This window comes from Stegostoma tigrinum, chromosome 16 (genome assembly GCF_030684315.1).
Source record: "Stegostoma tigrinum isolate sSteTig4 chromosome 16, sSteTig4.hap1, whole genome shotgun sequence".
Classification (NCBI taxonomy): Eukaryota; Metazoa; Chordata; class Chondrichthyes; order Orectolobiformes; family Stegostomatidae; genus Stegostoma; species Stegostoma tigrinum.
The window spans coordinates 6,227,518-6,244,531 of record NC_081369.1 but is presented as its reverse complement, the minus strand read 5'-3'; the positions used below and the strand labels follow the sequence as shown (position 1 = coordinate 6,244,531).

Below are 17,014 nucleotides of genomic sequence, written 5' to 3'. Positions count from 1 at the left end.
CAATGAAACACAGCTGGAGCAGGAGGGATGTGAATTCAGGTCTTCAGCACTGACAGAGACTACCACAGCTCTACCTCAAAAGCTAGCTTCCTCTATTGGTCAGGAGATTATTGAACCTACTGCTTTCTGACTCTAATTTTGCTTCCACACTGATTCTCCAGAGAGTATCCCACTCAGACTCACCCCTCTACCCTATCCTTGCAACCCTGCATTTCCCATGGCTAATGCACCTAACCTACACATCTGTGGACACTATGGACCTTTAGCTTGGCTAATCCACCCTAACCTGCCCAACTATGGACTGTGGGAGGAAACCGGAGCTCCTTGAGGAAACCTACGCCAACATGAGATGAATGTGCAAATCTCCATACAGTGCATGAGTGTTGTAAGATGGCTCAGAGTTACCAAAATTAATTTGGTGCCCCAGAAAGAAGTATGGGGAAGAGTTGAAGGGCCATGTCATGGAGGGTTAGAGTGGAAGGCAGAACAGTACATTTGGTCTAACAATACTGTCTGTGACTTTAATTAACATCATGCAGGCTCTCATTAAATTATCTAAGAATACTGCATCTAATAAAAGTATGCATTCTCACATTATAAATTTCAGGATGATGTACAACTCGGAAGGTAACTTTACATACTGTATTGAAAGAAATGGATCGTGTTTGCACTTGGAGATTCCATTGCATGGCATTTCATGGCATGTCAGTAATTTTCCCACTTATTATCCCAAGCATTTTTATTGTATAGGTCTACTGCTTCAAAGCACATTTGCTTAATTTTCTTAGGGTTGCACTTGGAATTGAACATTGTATAATCCTCGGTAACCATTCCCTCTTCTGTCTTTTGATGAAGCAGCTGAAGTTGGTTGGGCCTAGAACACTACCCTGAGGAACGCCTGCAGAGATGTCCTGTTGGTGGGAGCACTGAGATGACTGATCTGCAATAACCATGATTGTTTTTCTTTGCACTAGATGGTTTGAGCTCTGAACACTGATGAATTTACTCAGCAATTAGCTATCTGTGGTCTCAGTGGGACGCACATTCACCTTAATACTATATCAGATATTTCACAGAATGTAAGACAAAATGTCCAACTCACTATCAACAATACAATAGATCATCCGATAATATATTCAAAATATACAAATTCTCAAAATGTGGGTGCCTCTGGCACATAAATTGAGCGTAACGACAAAGTACCAATTGCCAAAGTACTCCATCTTAAGTTTAATTTTCTGTCTTAGCCTGTTTACTTAATTATTTGACTCGGAGCTTAAAAGGATACAGCTGCACCATAGCAAACTGAAACATTACTTTATATGGAATAAACTGTATCCTCTACCGTGAGCAAGAAGTATCTTTTTCTTGGTCCAGCAATTTCTTCTCACATCTATTTTGTCCTGCTTCAGTGTCTTGTTTAAATTGTCAATATTGTCTAAACTTGGCAGATGTGACTCAGTTGAAAGCATCATCAGAGCCAGAAAGTCGTAGGTTCAATAATCTCACAACCAATAGGGTAAGCTAGCTTTTGAGGTGGAGCTGTGGCAACCTCTGTGTCAGTGCCGGGGCCCGGATTCACATTCCACCTGCTCCAGCTGTGTTTCATTTCTTGCCTGAACAAGTCAATTAAAAATATCTTCAATCAGAACTGAGGGGATTGGCGCAATGTTGGAGGTGCTACCTTTCAGATGAAATGTTAAACCAAGGTCTGATCTATCTGAGGTGGGCTCAAAAGATCCCACTGTTAGTGTTCCCTCCAGTCCCCGGCCAATATTTAGATTTCAGTCAGCGTTGCTGGTTATTTAATTTGGAACTTGGTGTATGCACCATGGCAGCCTCTTTGCCTTCATTAAAACTGTGACTACACTTACTTGGCTGTAAAGTGCTTTGAGACACTCTGATATGACACTCTGATATGACACTTTCATGTCAAACGCAGCTCTGCCAAGCAATCCTCCCTGCTTGCCCAGTTAGTGACACTGCTTCACGATACCACTTGCCCTCAGCAACAAAATTCAGGTTTGGTTTTCTACCACCAATCTCCTACAACTCAGTGTTCCACCAGACTCCACCAAGGAGATATTAATGGTCAAACCTGCCCCAATCTACTTATGATAATAAAGTGTGAAGCTGGATGAACACAGCAGGCCAAGCAGCATCTCAGGAGCACAAAAGCTGACGTTTCGGGCCTAGACCCTTCTTCAGAGAAGGGGATGGGGTGAGGGTTCTGGAATAAATAGGGAGAGAGGGGGAGGCGGACCGGAGATGGAGAGAAAAGAAGATAGGTAGAGAGGAGAGTATAGGTGGGGAGGTAGGGAGGGGATAGGTCATTCCAGGGAAGATGGACAGGTCTAGGAGGTGGGATGAGGTTAGTAAGTAGGAAATGGAGGTGTGGCTTGGGGTGGGAGGAAGGGATGGGTCAGAGGAACAACAGTTAGGGAGGCAGAGACGGGCTGGGCTGGTTTTGGGATGCAGTGGGGGAAGGGGAAGAGCTGGGCTGGTTGTGGGGTGAGGGGACGAACTGGGCTGGTTTTGGGATGCGTTGGGGGAAGGGGAGATGTTGAAGCTGGTGAAGTCCACATTGATACCATTGGGCTGCAGGGTTCCCAAGCAGAATATGAGTTGCTGTTCCTGCAACCTTCGGGTGGCATCATTGTGGCACTGCAGGAGACCCATGATGAACACATCATCTAAAGAATGGGAGGGGGAATTGAAATGGTTCGTGACTGGGAGGTGCAGTTGTTTATTGCGAACCGAGCGGAGGTGTTCTGCAAAGCGGTCCCCAAGCCTCCGCTTGGTTTCCCCAATGTAGAGGAAGCCACACCGGGTACAACGGATACAGTATACCACATTGGTAGATGTGCAGGTGAACCTCTGCTTAATATGGAAAGTCATCTTGGGGCCTGGGATAGGGGTGAGGGAGGAGGTGTGGGGGCAAGTATAGCACTTCCTGCGGTTGCAGGGGAAGGTGCCGGGTGTGGTGGGGTTGGAGGGCAGTGTGGAGCGAACAAGGGAGTCACGGAGAGACCACTCTCTCCGGAAAGCAGACAAGGGTGGGGATGGAAAAATGTGTTGGGTGATGGGGTCTGATTGTAGATGGTGGAAGTGTCGGAGGATGATGCGTTGTATCCGGAGGTTGGTGGGGTGGTGTGTGAGAACGAGGGAGATCCTCTTTGGGCGGTTGTGGCGGGGGCGGGGTGTGAGGGATGTGTTGTGGAAAATGCGGGAGACGCGGTCAAGGGCGTTCTCGACCACTGTGGGGGGGAAAGTTGCGGTCCTTGAAGAACTTGGACATCTCTGAACCAATCTACTTATGAACCCAGTTGTATCTGGAAAGCAGATTTTACTTGCTCGAATGCTTTTCTCCTACATTTTCAAAGTCCTTAACAATCAAAAGCAATCTCGTTTTACATTAAGGTTTGGTTTTGTCTAATATGGGATTGTGTACACCATGTTGAGATGCCTCTGGTGATTAAAAAGACACAGGTATAGTCGTCTTCCTTTCAAACGAAACACCCACTACAGTCCTGCACCAAAGAATCTCCTGTTAGTTTCATCAGTGATACAATGAAACTGCTCCTGTGCCCAGCCTGGATCCTGGTACCTACCCCATGCCAACTAACTTCATAACCCAGAGTCCACATATACCTGCCTCCTGCTGCCATGCCCTAATACCTCACCATCATGTCATACCTGGACAATTCTCTCCAAATGTGCTCGAAACATCACAAATCATCCTTTCAAAGCTCCCCTATTGCATCAAACATTTCAGTATTCCCATGCACCCATGACCCCCTACTACTCCAGTGTATTTTAATGTCTAGATGGATATGTAGCTTAATAACTGATGTCAAATAACTTTCCATAACAGCGCTTTCATTTTGAGCAGAGTATATTGTTCCAGGCAATCTCTGTTCTTAGCTGTAGACCTATTTGTACTGTCAGTGTGTGTTTAGTGAAGGCTCTTGAATGGTGCTCATTAACAAGAGCACTGATCCTGAATCTCATCTATTACTACACTTGAAGTAGAAATGTCTATGAAGCGATTCCACAAATAATCTGTATTTACATTCTGTCAATCATGCATTTCAGCTTGATCATTTTTAATGCCTTCATAAAATGCGCAACATGCTTGTGTCAACTCTTTGAAAGAGCTATCCAATTTTCCCATAATTTTCCTTTTCTCATTACTCTTCCCTCATTTCCTTTGAGTATACATTACTTGTTGTTTCAAAAGTTTAATCTACATCCACCATGGGTGAGTGGATTTATTTGTGCCTTCTATTTGGCTTCATTGGACACTTGTCAACTACTTGTAATTTTCTGTAACACTTCCCCCTTAACCCACTGGTATTATCTGTCCTCTTAATAGTCATAGAGCCATACAGCTTGGAAACAGACCCTTTGGTCTAACCAGTCCGTGCTGACCATAATCCCAAACTAAACAAGTCCCATCTGTCTGTGCTTGATCCATATCCCTCCAAACATTTCTTGTTCATGCACTTATCCAAATGTCTCAAGCATTGTAACTGTACCCGCATTCACCACTTCCGCTGGAAGTACGTTTCAAACATGAGCCACTCTGTATAAGAAAAGTTGTCCCTTGTGTTGTTTTTTAATCTTTCGCCTCTTGCCTTAAAAATATGCCCCCTAGCCTTGAAATCCCTGACCCTAAGGAAAAGACACCTGTCATTGATTTTACCTATGCCCTTCATGATTTTATAAACCTCTATAAAGTCACCTTTCAACCTAAGCTCCAGCAGAAAATGTCCCAGCCCCTCTTGATGACTCAAACCCTCCATTCTCAGCAGCATCCTGGTAAATCTTTTCTGACCCCCCCCCCCCCAATTTAATCATTCCTTTTCTGTAACAGGGAGACCAGAACTGGGCATAGTACTCCAGAAAAGGCTTCACCAACATGAAGCCCCAATTCCTATATTCAAACATCAGAGCAATAAAGGCAAGTATGCTAATTGCTGCCTTAACCACCCTCTTGATATGTGACACAAACTTCAAAGAATTAGGCACTTGAACATTTAGGTTTCTCTGTTCTGCAACACTACCCAAGGCCCTACTTTTAATTGAATAAGTCCTGGTTTGTTTTACCTAAATGCAACACCTCTCGTTTATCTAAATTCAGTTCCATCTGCCGCACCTTAGTCTATTGACCCAATTGTTCAAGATCTCTTTGTAGTCTAACATAACCACCACACAATGCCCACTAAGCACTTGCTTATAGACTCGCTCCCCTTCCCGGTTGTCCGCATCACTCAAATGACTGCATTTCATTGGGAGCCCAGATTACCAGCTTCTTTAAATTTATTCATTTGAGGGCTTTGAGCATCGCTGGCCGAACCAGTGTTTGTTGCCCGTCCCTAGTTGTCCTTGAGAAGGTGGCAGTGAACTGCCTTTTTGAACAACTGCATCCTATGTGTTATAGGTAGATCCTCAATGCCATTAAGGAGAGAATTCCAGGATTTTAACCCAGCAACAGTGAAGGAATGCAAAATATTTTCAAGTCAGGATGGTGAGTGACTTGGAGAACTTGTTCCCATATATCTGCTGCTCCTTGTATTTCTAGATGGAAGGGGTTGTGGGTTTGAAAGGTACTGGTCTGAGAATCTTTGGTGAATTTCGGCAGTACTGGTGGTGTCAAGCTTATTGACTGTTGGAGCTGCACCTCGTAGATGGTGGACAGGTTTTGGGGAGTCAGGAGGTGTGTTATTCACTGCAGTATTCCTAGCCTCTGACATGCTCTTGTAGCCACTGTGTTTACGTGGTGAGTTTGTGATCAGTGGTAACCCTTGGGATGTTGATAGTGGGGAATTCAGTGATGGTAACACCATCGAATGTCAAGGGACCATGGTTAGATTGTCTCTTATTGGTGATGGTCTCAGCCTGGCATTTGTGTGGCATGAATGTTACTTGGACTGACAAGTGGCAAGCCTGTTGTCCAGATCGTGTATCTTTTTAGCTGAACTGGTAGAAAGAAATGCAGAATGAACATTGCTATAAATACTCAAAGCAGCTCCATATGGGTGTGCTGGACTGCTTAAAGTCCCTTTAGTTCATGTTCTGGGTTCACAAGGCAGATGGAAATGTTTAAATAATTAGCCGAGTGTGGGGCCAACAGTGATGGAGCTGTTATGAGGCATTCTCTTCCCTCAAAAGCAGGGCATGTAGAATTTTTAAATGTTTTTAAGGCAGGGGCAAGTAGCTTCTTGATTACCAAGGAGTTGGAAGATTAACGGGCGTATGCAGAAGTATAAAGTTGAGGTTGAAATCAAATCAGCTATGACCTCCTTGAATGGTGGAGCAGATCAAATGGTGGAGTGCCCCACTCTTGTTCTTTGTTAGAATGTTCCAAAGTAGCCAAAGCCCCTCAATCTTGTGCTGCTGCTGCCACCAGCAGATCAGCTCGTATGAAATGTCACAGTGCTCATATCCACGCGCATTCGCTGTAGCTCATCTGCAACTATTATAACATCTATCAACTAGCTATGCGCCGGGTTGGTCCCTTTGCTGCTGTCCAACTCCCCTCTAGAAGAGGAGTCCATAGCCTGTCAACTCTGATCAAATGGTTCAAATATGCACATTTTCTTTTCTGATGCCATTTTTAAAGAGTTCTTTTTGCTCTTGGAATTTCAAGCACTCCTCCATTTGGCTTACGCTTACATATGGCATTTTAAATTTAAGTCTTAACACACTACGTTTCTTAATCTTTATTTTCTTACATAAATCTTTGTTTATTGTCTAGATTTCGGAAACAGTGCAAGGAAGTGGATAAAACATAGCACCTTAGGAGTTTTCAGAGATAATGGGAACTGCAGGTGCTAGAGAATCCAAGATAACAAAGTGTGAAGCTGGATGAACACAGCCGGCCAAGCAGCATGTCAGGAGCACAAAAGCTGACGTTTCGGGCCTAGACCCTTCATCAGAGAGGGGGATGGGGTGAGGGTTCTGGAATAAACAGAGAGAGAGGGGGAGGTGGACCGGAGATGGAGAGAAAAGAAGATAGGTGGAGAGGAGAGTATAGGTGGGGAGGTAGGCAGGGGATAGGTCAGTCCAGGGAAGACAGATAGGTCAAGGAGGTGGGATGAGGTTAGTAGGTAGGAAATGGAGGTGTGGCTTGGGGGTAGGAGGAATGGCTGGGTGAGAGGAACAACAAGTTAGGGAGGCAGAGACAGGCTGGGCTGGTTTTGGGATGCATTGGGGACGGGGGAGATTTTGAAGCTAGCGAAGTCCACATTGATGCCATTGGGCTGCAGGGTTCCCAAGAGGAATATGAGTTGCTGTTCCTGCAACCTTCAGGTGGCATCATTGTGGCACTGCAGGAGGCCCACGATGACATGTCGTCTAAGGAATGGGAGGGGGAGTTAAAATGGTTCGCGACTGGGAGGTGCAGTTGTTTATTGCAAACCGAGCGGTTGTGGACTTCACAAGCTTCAAAATCTCCCCCTCCCCCACTGCATCCCAAAACCAGCCCAGCTCGTCCCTGCCTCCCTAACTTGTCCTTCCTCTCACCTACCCTCTCCTCCCACCTCAAACCACACCTCCATTTCCCACCTACTAACCTCATCCCACCTCCTCGACCTGTCCGTCCTCCCCGGACTGACCTATCCCCTCCCCACCTATCTTCTCCTCTATCCATCTTCGGTCTGCCTCCCCCTCTCTCCCTATTTATTTCAGAACCCTCTCCCCATCTCCCTCTTTGATGAAGGGTCTAGGCCCGAAACGTCAGTTTTTGTGCTCCTGAGATGCTGCTTGGCCTGCTGTGTTCATCCAGCTTCACACTTTCTCACCTTAGGAGTTTTTCCTTGCACGCTTGAATTTTCTTATGCGCCTTAGGAGTTTTTCCTTCTAGTATGCTTGAATTTTCTAATGCACACATGCTTAATCTTCACAAAATTCCTTCTGACCTTACTATCTGCCATAATTTCCAATCACCTTTTGTTATTATCTGTCCAAAGTCTGCAAACGTTTTGACTCGTTCCAGTGTGAGTGGTCAATCTTCACACTCATTGCTTCTAATGCACTCTTTCTGACTACCATTGTTTTTGTCCTTTTATGGTATCCATATTTTAAGCTTCTTGAACAAGTATGAGCTAAGATCCCAAATTCCTCCTCATTCTCATCCATTTAATTCGGTGTGCCTTAGTTTTATCAGTTAATAATACGATGTGGCTGTTCCTAAATATTTTTTGAAAGTTTATTGTCACAGCATTGACTACATTTCGGGTTCTATTTGTCAGATACGTGTTTAGTTTGCAAATTTGCCTCATTGATTAACCTTTTCTTTATTTATAAACATTAACATATCCCTTATGATGGATGGTAGAAGCTTACCCAGTACTAAAGTTGGGTCGATTGGTCTAACATTCCCTTACTGAGCAGAGACGCTGTGTTGGCAACTTTCCAGTCCTCCAGCATGGTCATAGAAACATGCCCTTCGACCCACCACTTGTATGCCAACCAACGCCAAATTATACTAATCCCATTTATTGGACTTGATCCATAGCCTACTCTGTCCTAGCATTTCAAGAGCTCATTCAAGCACTTTTTAAATGTTGCAAGAATCTCTGCCTCCACCACCCACTCAGGCAGCAAGTTCCATATTTGTACCATCCATTGGGTAGAAAAAAATGTTTCTCAGATTTTCTCTAAACCACTTGTTCCTCATCTTAAATTTGTGTCTTCTGGTCATAGACTCACTTGCCATGGGGGAGAGATTCTTGTGATCTACCACGTCAATGCCTGTCATAACCTTGTACACCTCAGTCAGATACCCCCTCAGCCTCCTCTGTTCCAAGGATTTTAAAAAAAAACCTAGCCTGTCCCTGGCGTGGCACAGTGGTTAGCACTGCTGCCTCAGAGTGAGAGGGACCCTGGTTCGATTCCACCCGCTGGCAACTGTCTGTGTGGAGTTTTCGCATTCTTCCTGTGTCTGCATTGGTTTCCTCCAGAGGCTCCAATTTCCTCCCACAGTTCAAAGATATGCAGGTTAGATTGAATTGGCCGTGGTAAATTGCCCAGTGTCGAGGGATGTGTCGATTAGGTGAATTAGCTGTGGTAAATGCTGTGTTATAGGATAGGATGGTGGGCTATCTGGGCAGGATGTTCTTTGGACAATCAGTGTGGACAAGATGGGCCAAACAGCCTGCTTCCACTCAGTAGGGATTCTATGATTCTATCCTATTCTCCTCATAACTGAGCTTTTCCATTCCAGGTAGTATCCTGGTGAATTTCCTCTGCACCCTTTCCAGTGTAATCATGTCCTTCTGATATTATGGCTCACTCTGACTTACTCAGTGATCTCTCAGCTCAGCACAGCACCTTTTCCACTTTTAAGTATCATCAGCATGTTTAGTCACCCTTCTTATACAAGTTACCCTATCTGGTTGTTGCTTAATAACATCTTGGACCACTTCTATTGGACTTTGAAAATATATTTGTGTTGTATCTGAACTATTTCTCAGTAAGATGTCCTTTCCTCAGGAAAAAAATCATCAGTGAACCTTTATCCTTTCCTGCGTATTTTAACAATGATTTTCTTTGTTAAAGCCATGATTTGTCGAATATCTCTTGAAATCTTACTTGAATTTTAAATTCTCTACTCTCCTAAGGTACTGTAGTTTATTATGCTTTGCCTTTACCTCAGCCCCATTTCCCGTGGAAATGTGTTTGGTTTGTACATTAAGTTTGAATCAATTTTATTGTTTGTGCACTGTCTTATCTGTCACTTTTTGTTGCCAGTTTATTGGACTGATGCTGTTGTGCTGATGAATTTGGCTTCTTTTTTCCAGTCAAATTTATTTTAATCTTTGCCGGCCTAATCATCTTTTCAGTTTTGGTATTGAGCATAGTACTAGTCAGATTTGCTGTTTCTCAGATGCTCCTTGACCATTCCTTTGCCACATTTCATTTATAGAACTGGATTCAGTGCCAGCAGCTTCCTTGTATTTAAAACATCCCTGCACACAAGATAGAAACTTCTGCATTTCTTTATCACCACTGTTGCCCTAGCCATGTGTCATTGTTTCCACATCTCATCCTCTGCCACTTTCCCACAATTCAGTGGCTTGTACGACTCTTCCCCAGTGGTTCTGTTCACATTCCTCAATTCCAACAAAATGACTTATCTTTACACTGGCTCCCAATAGCAAACCATTCGTTAAAATGAACACTTTGATTCACAAAGTTGTCCGTCCATCCACTTCTCTTACTTTGCTCTTCCTGAACATTGTGAGGATAGTCCAGTCCCAGTCCTGCCCTGACCTCAACCAACATTTTGTGAACAAAATTATCGGAATGTAAATTCATCTTGAGCTAAACAAACTGACAGTTTTCTATTGTGTATCTGCTTGAGATCAGTTTTGCTCATCATTCTCTCCCTCCCATATTATAGCCTTCCTCTCCACTGCAGGTCTCCCGTCTGTTTCCCCTTTCTGACTTCTCCTACACTAGTGATCTTCCCTCTCCTCTCCTTCACTGGGGCTGTTTACTCATGCCCACCCTGTTTCAACTCTCCTTCCCTTTTCTTCATCCCCTCCCCTTTGTCCTCCCACACTGGCATCTTGCTGTTGTTGGAGCATTCCTGTCTTCCCCTGTGCTGTCATTCAAATTCTTCCTTCCTCCTCTCCTCTGCTTTACTGTAAATCTCCCCCCCCCCCCCCTGTCCTACACTGAAGTCCTCCCCTCTCCTCCTGTATTGTCACGCAGCTGTCCCCTCCCATCTGTTCCGTCCTGTACTATCACTTACCTCTCTTTGCTTCAGCTGAAGCTCTCCCCTTTCTCCTGTTTACTATAACATCCGATGTGAGCAAACAGAGTAATTTCGCGGTTAAACTGATATTAGGAACAATCACATTATCGGTAGAGATGATGATGTGCTTTCTCCCCCTGTTCTGACAAGGTTGACTTTTTCTGTTCAGCCTATTGACAAATCATCCAGAGCTCAACCCAGTTTCCCCCCTCCCCCCATCCAGCTGTGTTCATGTACCCCTGAAAGTGGGCAAACCCTGCTTGATTATTTTATTCTGTCTTCCAGAGGTGCTGAGCGAAATTGTAACACTATCTATTGTCCCACTTAAAATTAGCATATAGACCGAGAGCAATTCCCTTTTGTGCAGTAAGCGCAGGCAATGAAGAGAGTTGTTATCTTGAGTAAATTGAAATCAGCAGATGTATTTTATCTCTCCTCTGCATGTTTGCTCACTTGGTGCAGCTTCATACACTTCAATCGGGAGAATAACAGCTGAAAATTCTTGGTTGATGTTTAATACTATGCATTTTGTTTGTGGTGTCACCCCACCCCCACAGCCTGCCAAGTTCACCTCTGGGCTCTCCCCTTGGTGCTTCTGTTTGCTGAGTAGGAAGCCATTCATCACCTCATTGCCCCCCCATCTGCCCCCCCCCCCCACCCCACCACCACTACTCTCAACTATCTCCTTATTCTGGGATACAGAGCGGCACTCATCAGCCACGGCCTGGTTGCCAGGCAACAGCCCTTCCAGCTCACTGCTTGCCAGCGTCTCCGTGCAGGAAGGGATGGCATCTCAGCCTCCTACAGACAAGTCATTCATGGCTCAGTATGATTTATTGAGCCCCAGGCAGCAGCAGTTTGCTGAAATTACAATCAGTGTCCCCATGGGGAGAAAACTCTCTCCATCGCTCGTGATAATTCGTACTTTCTTATCTTGAACAGACTATATGCGTTAGAACTGTTTCTAAAACCTACCATTTATTGAGATGACACAGTCACTGTATCCGAGAATTCTGTGCAAAACACGAGGTGCAAGCTCAGACATGTTTAGTGGAATGCCATAGGCCGAGGTTCAGTGTCAGTCACTGCTGGGAGACCTGGAGCCTGCAGCCCCAGTGTTATGGGTCAGAGAAACTCAAAGACGCAGTTGGAAATGGCAGTCTTGGCTCTCCATTAACTTTGCAACTGTGTGTTTAAAGAAGGCAGCCTGATGTATGGCTTAAAGCCAGCTTGGCCCTCTTACTCCCTTCATTTGTGCCTTGTGAAACTAACTCATGGTGTGACCTCACAAGATTGGAGCTGGGGTAGCTATGCACTCTGTATTGCGATGCCTAGTTTGATATCAAGGCAAAGATCCTCACCTCGTTTGATCTCTCCATACAGTACTGTCCCTCTGGCTTTTGAAATTCATGACAAGCGCTTCCCAGATTTTAGGAGCTTCCTCTTAGCTAAGGCAGACACCAGCAATTCCAACTTTATTTCCAGTGTACCAGCACAGCCCTGAGGCACCTGACGGATAGAGTACGTCAAATACTCTGTCCCTTGGAAGCCCAAGGGCTGTGCTGGTACACCGGAAGCAAAGATCTTAACCAGCATTGATTAGTCCAAGAGCAGTATGTGACTGCATTTGCATTGATGCCAGATGTGGCTGTATTTAAAAAGGATAACTTTAAGAAAACAGTAATTCAGTGAGCGATTGATCAATCTGGGGAAAAAATGGTATTGATTCATTCAAGTGAAGATTAGATTTCTGGGTGATATTTTCAGATGCAACGTGTAAAATTTGATCCCTTGCGTGCAGTACGTGAGGCTTGCTTGAGAGCATCAGGTACGTCTGAAACCTATGGTTCTGCATAACTGGGATTCTCCTCAACTCACCAAGGTTCTAGAATAATAGACTTATTACTATGAGTAACCAACAAACCTGTTATTATAGTTTGTGACTGTCAAGAAGGTCAAAGGCAAACCAAATTAACCAGGTTATTTTATTATTGAGCAATTCTTGTGTTTTTATGGAAACTACTTCTATACCCCTCGTAAAAGTAAACAGTGGTGTGCAGTGTCTTTACAAACTAGCTTCTTGAAGCTGAAGGATTCCCACAAAATGACAGAGTGACTGGTCCTGCACGGTCAGCCTGCTTGCGTCAACTGCTGTACGCAAAGTAAATATGGATCCTCTCCTCCTTTTCCCCAATGGAGAAAGACAGTTACAGGCACACGCCATCTACCATAATGTTTTATTTGGTGCTAAAGGAGGACTGTCTTGCTCACGGTGCCCTTCCTGGGCACGAGACATTGAGCTAAAGCCAAGTTGGTCTTCCACTGTCTCTAACACCAGACCACTTGTCAAACATGCTGTCTTAGATGAGCAACAGCTTCCAGTAATTAAATGCTGGGACATTTGAAGTCATTATAGTTGACTCCAGCCATAAATCTTGCACATGACAGTCCATTCCACGCCCCCTCATTGTATTCTGTTTCAGCTTTGACCAGATCATTGACAATCTCCGAGGTCTTATTTGTGTCTGAGCTCAAGTTCCAACCACACATTGCTTTCTGAATCAAAGACCATCTATGTCTGCCTCTGTACCACCACCCATCCTCACTCAACCACATTTGTATGATTGTTGTCCCCAATCTCAACTATTCCACATTTCATTCAAGCAATTTCTCATTATCTATTCTCTGTAAATCTGAGCTCATACAAAATTCCCTTACACCAAGTCCTGCCCAGTCGTTACTTCTATCTCTGGTCACCCACATTAGCTCCCAGTATCCAGCTTATCCAATCTTCAGTTCTCATCCTTGTGTTCAAAACCCATCAAGACCTTACTGCACCCTACCTGTCGATCTACCTTTCATCCTAGATCTCCACAAGCCTTGCCCAGAACTTGGTATTTCTTGAGCCTGTTGTACATTCTTCTGCACACTTCCATAGAACAATCTGTGACTATGCCTGGAGCTGCTTATGCATACATTTTGGAGTTCCTTCTCTGAACACAACTACCCCTTCATGCTTCACTCTGTACATGGAGAAGTTCCTTATAAGTGGGTGGGTAAATGGAGCTGAGTCTCAGAAAGATCAGCCATGATCTTATTAAATGGCAGGGCAGGCTCGAGGGGCCAGATGGCCTCCTCATGCTTCGTGTTCTTACGTTATAAACATCTCTGAACAAGTTTCTGGTCATCTGCTCCCAAATAACTATTCCAATGCCTCACCTTTTATTTTCCTGTTTGCATTCAGTTACTATTAGATAAATGTTAAAGGACTTCTCAGAACCATTGAAAGAGCAGGTGGTTTTCCTGGCATCTCTGCCAATATCAGTCAAGATGCTGCTGATCAGTTTTAATATTTGCACATATTTGGAAGCAAATTTGGTGCTGCTTTTGCAGTCTCGAAGAAACTGCTTAAAAGTGCTAAGTTCTTTGGACCTTTGATACCTAGAATTTACAGCATGGACCATTCACTCAACTAGACTGCCAGTGTTTATGCTCTACACAAGCCTCCTCCCAGCCTACTTCATCTTATTCTTTGTCTGTCCCTCCCTTTCTTTCACCCTCTCATTTCCTTTTAAATACTGCAAAGTTCTCAACTGCTTTGTGTGGTATCAAGTCCCACTTTCTGACTTCTGGGTAAAGACGCATCTCTTTAAGTCTTCATTGGAATTCATCAAAAACTATTTTACAATGATGGAATCTGAAATGCATGACCTCCAAAGGTGGGAAGATCTTTTCCGTGTCTACCTGGTCAAAACTTTTCATTTTTAAAGGCCTCTATTAGGTCATTGAAGGCACAATCTAATTGTGAGTGTTTTTCCTTACAGCCCACTCATGTTTTTTGCAGTATTTGGTTGGGAAGAAGGTGCCTGTGGGTTAGAAAATTGCTTCCAAATTGGGACTGATGGCAGCAGAACTATATTTGATTTTAAAAAAAGTTACTGCTTGAATGGGGTCATGAAAGTTCTTAATGTTCAGTGAATGAACTTGAGTGATTACATGATTAATGCTGTTTGACATCAGACAGGTGATAAATTGTCTGCCTCTGACTAAGGTCCATATAAATACCCATTTTAATTACTTAGAGTTTAACCTTATTTTTAGACTTCATTTTGAACGTTGGCTGGGTGAATGTATCAACTATTCTTGATATTAGCTGTTCTGCAGTAGATCAGGTGTTTCCTTGATGATGCCGTACATAGTTTTGGCAGGATTTTATCCTTTTGATTCAAGAATCAGTAGGAGAAGCAAGAGCACCATAACAAAATAAATCCCTTTGGGATGTATCTTCACCAGCAACTCCCATGATAATTCAACGCTGAAGAGAACTAAAATGCACAGCAGTGCGTGCTTTGAGAATTGAAGTGAGGCTCAGTTGAACAGACTGTTGTGTTCGCAGTGTAGGTTGGCTGACCACATGCCTTTGCCTTTGCCAACCTAATCAGCCTGGCATGTGGAAACGTATCCAATACTGTAAGCTGCACTTTGGCTAAACCTACACCTGAATAAGCCCTGTTGCGGGATAAAAATGGCAGTGATGGAGCTGCATTTATTGTAAAAGTGCTTCCGGTCAGTTTCTGCTGAGACCATGCTGGAACTGTTTCAATAAGTGTCCATTGGTAGGCTTGCATATGGAGAGCAATACGCAAGTGTAATCTGCAGTGTAAGAGCATCAGGTGACCTCTGCCACTAGCCCCATTCCACAACACTCATTTGCTGCGACATACCCCACTGTCCCAACACTCTTTTAGACACACCCATCACGCACACCATCTGGCAAACATCTGCCCCCTCCCCGCATGCCAAACCTCACTGACCATCTGGAAACCTTCCCATCCCCACCCCGCCTCCCCCACACACCGCTCACCCTCTAGCACACACTCCCCCCTCACTCGCACTCCCCTCCATCCCATCAAATCTCCAGCTTCCCTTTCCTTCTGGCCCTGCGAATGATGTGGATTGTGTTATCAATATTCCTGGCTATTGAGACTGAGGGCTCTGTTTGGCAGTGTGGAGCTATACTCCAAAAGAAGAGGTTGTTCTAGCACAGTGCAAAAGTGATGAACCTGGCAGCAGACTCTCGAGTTTCACATTCTTTTTGTTTCTCCTGAACAGAATTTTTTAATGTTTTGGCAAAATTGCTTAAATTTATGAATATTTTGTAGAAGCATTTCAATGTGTAACTTATTGCAGGTACAGCTAGGTATCTCAGGATTCTGGGAACACAGTATTCCAGTTAATAGATTCAATTTATAATAAATACAGAGCACTCTGTGTATTTGCACTTTGATTTTGCTGCTGAGATAGCAGTAAGTAGATGAGGGGGCGTAGGGGTGTAGTGAGTCTGGACCCTGTGTGGGTGTTGGAATTTGCAAGTGCACTACTCTGTCCACCAGGGCATATGCTATTTATTCTGCAAATCAATTGATACTACAGATGTTTACAAAATCCCCACTCGTTCTTACCTGTAACCTCTTCCAGCCCCACAAACGTAAGACCATGACATATAGGAGCAGAATTAAGCCATTCAGCCCATCAATACTGTTCCACCTTTGTTATCTCCAGTCTTGATTATTGCAATGTACAGTTGCTTATGACCTTCCACAGCCTTGAATATCAATGAGTTCCACACAGTCACCAACCTCTGACTCAAGAAATTCCTCCTTATCTCACTTCTAAAGATTGTCCCTTCACTCTGAGGGTATGCCATCAAGCCTTAGTCTCTCCTCCTAATGGTAACATCTCCACATCCACTCTATCCAGGCCTCTCCATATTGAGAGTTTTAATCGCATCCTCCATTGTCTTTCTAAACTCCATTGAGTACAGACCCAGAGTCTTCAACTGTTCCTCAAGCCCTTCACGCCCTAGGATCATTCAGTAAACTTCCTCCAAGGCCAGCACCACCACCTTTAGATACAGGGCCCAAAACAGCTCTCAATATTCCAAATCCCTCAAATAGCTGCACTGCCCTAATTCTGGCTGCCTTGTGCATTCCTGCTATCCTTTTTCCCAGCAGGTCTTCAGCTGCTTAGGATCTAGAAATCCCCTCCTTAACACTCTCCATCTCTTGCTCAGACTTCAATCCGTGCTTCTTTCACTAAACCTTTACTGAGTCATCTCTGCTTAGATCTCATATGATTGTGTTATCTGAATATCACTCCTTTTGTTGGTGGCTTGGAACAATGTATTGTAATACAAGTGCTTTGTTAATGCAAGTTGTTATGTGGGTCGTATGCTTTAATCCAGTCTGT

At 44.2% G+C, this 17,014-nt stretch overlaps 1 protein-coding gene and 1 long non-coding RNA gene across 5 annotated transcripts in view; one reads left to right on the top strand and one right to left on the bottom strand.

The window, feature by feature from the left end:
• Window positions 1–17,014, top strand: part of vac14 (vac14 homolog (S. cerevisiae)) — a 320,684-nt gene that overhangs the window by 218,130 nt on the left and 85,540 nt on the right. The window lies entirely within an intron of this gene.
• The window catches only part of LOC125459857 (uncharacterized), a 110,607-nt gene that overhangs the window by 22,914 nt on the left and 70,679 nt on the right, over window positions 1–17,014 (bottom strand). The window lies entirely within an intron of this gene.